Below are 3400 nucleotides of genomic sequence, written 5' to 3'. Positions count from 1 at the left end.
GCTAGGCCGACGCTCTACCGCTGAGCCAACCGGCCAGGGCTCTGTCTTTTAATTGGTGAATTTAGACCACTGTAATGCAAAATGATAGCTATTATTGTTGGATTAATATCTATCATATTCATTACAGCTAGTGCTCAACTTAGACCACGATTGGTTACAACAGACCGGTTGTAACACAATTTGGTCTTAAGTTCAGTAGGCTATATGTACAGTACTGTAAAATGATGTTATAAAAATCTTTAAGTCATATTTTATCATTATTTTCTTTCATTATTGTTATATATCATAATTTTCTTTGTTCATTTTATGCCATTTGCATCATCTCTACACCATTTTGTTTCTTATTTTTACATTTGTCAGGTTTAAGTAAAACACTGAATTACCAGTACAACTGCTTTAATATTTGCAAAACATACAAAATTACAAAATACAGGTGCATACAAAAATACAAAATAAAAAGTACCATAGGAAATATTTTCCCAAATGCAAAACATATCAAAATATATAAACATGTACAAAATATTTTATTGACTGCTGGTGCTTGGCTGTGGATCATTGATGTCATCATCTGAGGCAGCAGTTGGGGTTACCGGAGTTGGTTTTTTCATAAACATGTGTGATCACATTTACTTTCTTTCCTCCTTCGTACTTGTTCATTGATTGCTTTCTCATATATGTCTTGACCAGAAGATTATAGCAGAGCGAGTGGCCCCTTGCTCAAGCCACTGATCTTGGTCTCAAACCAGTGACCATGGGGTCATGTCTATGATCCCATGCACAAGCCAGCACCCCTGCACTCAAGCTGGTGAACCCATGCTTAAGTCGAATGAGCCTGCGCTCATTTTCGTATCAAGATCCATGGCCTTTCTTTTCTTCTTGGCAGGCTGAGGTGTAGACAAAGACAATTTCCTCTTGGTAGACATCTTGGGAGGGGTTTGATAAAAAATATCCAAGAAACAAAACACAAATTGCTGTATCAAGTCTGGGATAACAGTTGAAATGGTGCACACAGAGAGGGTAGTGCTGTTAGAAGATGGTCCTCACTGTTGTACACCGAGTTGGGCAACACTTGCACTGCCAGACGAGGAGCAGTGGTGGCTAGCAATTGTGGTTGTAAAGTCGAATGGTCGTAAGTTGCATAGGTCATAAGTCATTGAATATCTGTACTATTTCCTACCTTTTTACTACATTTTTGTCTTCTACTCCTTTTCTGACATTGTGGTTTTAACAGTGTTTTATATGACCACATTTTCTCTCATTTTGTAGCATGTAGAAGATATTTTTAATTTTTAAAACATTTTTACAAGAGTTGATCTAAAGTATGAATATACACTGAGCTTATCCAAGTCTACTTTCAAATGACATTATACTACTTCACAGAGGGTATAATTACCTTATATTTTTAAAAAGTCAAATTCTAGCCCTGGCCAGTTGGCTCAGTGGTAGAGCGTCAGCCTCGCATGCAGGAGTCCCGGGTTTGATTCCTGGCCAAGGCACACAGGAGAAGCACCCACCTGCTTCTCCATCCCTCCCCCTCTCCTTCCTCTCTGTCTCTCTCTTCCCCTCCTGCAGCCAAGGCTCCATTGGAGCAAAGTTGTCCCGGGCACTGAGGATGGCTCTGTGGCCTCTGCCTCAGGTACTAGAATGGCCCTGGTTGCAACAGAGCAACACCCCAGAGGGGCAGAGCATCACCCCTTGGTGGGCATGCCGGGTGGATCCTGGTTGGGCGCATGTGGGAGTCGGTCTGGCTGCCTCCCAGTTTCCAACTTCAGAAAAATACAAAAAAAACAAAAAAATCAATTTCTTCTTTCCTATGTTTTATTTCATTTTGCTTTCATTTATAAGCATACATAGCATTATATAAAATATATGATGTAATTTTACATTATTAGTGTATTATTGGTATTATTTTGAACAATTGATCTGTTAGATCACTTATGATAAAAATATATTTTATTTTACTTTCATTTTATTCCTTTTTTGGCTCTCTTATTTACTTTATGTGTATTTCACCTTTTTTAACATTGTTTACTCCTTCTTTCCTTCCTTCCTCCCTCCCTCCCTCCCTCCCTCTCTCCTTCCTTCCTTCCTTCCTTCCTTCCTTCCTTCCTTCCTTCCTTCCTCCCTCCCTCCCTCCCTCCCTCCCTCCCTCCCTCCCTCCCTCCCTTCCTTCCTTCCTTCCTTCCTTCCTTCCTTCCTTCTTTCCTTTCTTCCTTCCTTTCTTTCTTTTTTTTCTTTGTCTTTTCTTTCTTTTTTTTTTTTGAGAGAGACAGCAACACCAGGCTGCTCCATTATGGGCCCTGACCAGGGAATTGAACTAGTAATCTCAATGCTCCAGGATGACGCTCCAACCTATCTATCCGGTCTGGGCTTATTTTTTTTTTATTTATTTATTGATAGAGACAGAGACCAGAAGGGAAAGAGAGGGGAAGTGGAAGGAAAGCATCCATTTGTTGTACCACTAAGTTATACATTCATTGGTTGCTTTCTGTGTGTGCTCTGACCGGGAATCAAACTCACAACCCTGTTATTTTGGGAAAATGCTCTTTATTTTATTTTTTAAATTCAATTTAGAGAGTGGAAAGAGAGAAAGAGAGAGAGGATGGGAAGGAGCAGGAAGCATCAACTCCCATATGAGCCTTGACGAGACAAGCCTGAGATTTTGAACTGGTGACCTCAGCATTCCAGTTGGTGCTTCATCCTCTGTGCCACCATGGGTCAGGATCGGGACCATGCTCTTAACTGACTGAGGTATCCAGACAGGGCAACTCATTTCTTAAAAAACAGACAAACAGGCCCTGGCCGGTTGGCTCAGTGGTAGAGCGTCGGCCTGGCGTGCGGGGGACCCGGGTTTGATTCCCGGCCAGGGCACATAGGAGAAGCGCCCATTTGCTTCTCCACCCCTCCCGTCTCCTTCCTCTCTGTCTCTCTCTTCCCCTCCTGTAGCCAAGGCTCCATTGGAGCAAAGATGGCCTGGGCGCTGGGGATGGTTCCTTGGCCTCTGCCCCAGGCACTTGAGTGGCTCTGGTCGCGGCAGAGCGACGCCCCGGAGGGGCAGAGCATCGCCCCCTGGTGGGCAGAGCATTACCCCTGGTGGGAGTGCCGGGTGGATCCCGGTCGGGTGCATGCGGGAGTCTGTCTGACTGTCTCTCCCCGTTTCCAGCTTCAAAAAAATACAAAAAAAAAAAAAAAACAGACAAACAAAAAAACTTACTTTAATGCTTTTTTTTTTGCAAGACAGGTTACAGATAACAAATTTTTTCAATTTTTTTTCATCCTGAGAATGTATTTTCTTTTATTTTTTTGGAGGATATATTTACTTGGTACAATTTTTAGACTAGTGTTTTGCTTTCTTTCTCAATATTTAAATATTTCACTCCACTTTCTTCTTGCATGTTTT

At 42.0% G+C, this 3400-nt stretch overlaps 1 non-coding gene across 1 annotated transcript; it reads left to right on the top strand.

Moving 5' to 3' along the window:
* The first annotated feature begins 1420 nt into the window (after positions 1 to 1420).
* On the top strand, positions 1421 to 1496 carry TRNAA-CGC (transfer RNA alanine (anticodon CGC)). Its single transcript has one exon. It is a non-coding gene; the product is annotated as a tRNA-Ala (tRNA).
* The last annotated feature ends 1904 nt before the right edge of the window (positions 1497 to 3400 follow it).

The sequence above is a fragment of the Saccopteryx bilineata genome, chromosome 1 (genome assembly GCF_036850765.1).
Source record: "Saccopteryx bilineata isolate mSacBil1 chromosome 1, mSacBil1_pri_phased_curated, whole genome shotgun sequence".
Lineage (NCBI taxonomy): Eukaryota > Metazoa > Chordata > Mammalia > Chiroptera > Emballonuridae > Saccopteryx > Saccopteryx bilineata.
Note: the sequence above shows the minus strand (reverse complement) of the source record. Positions and strands in the feature narration are given on the sequence as shown.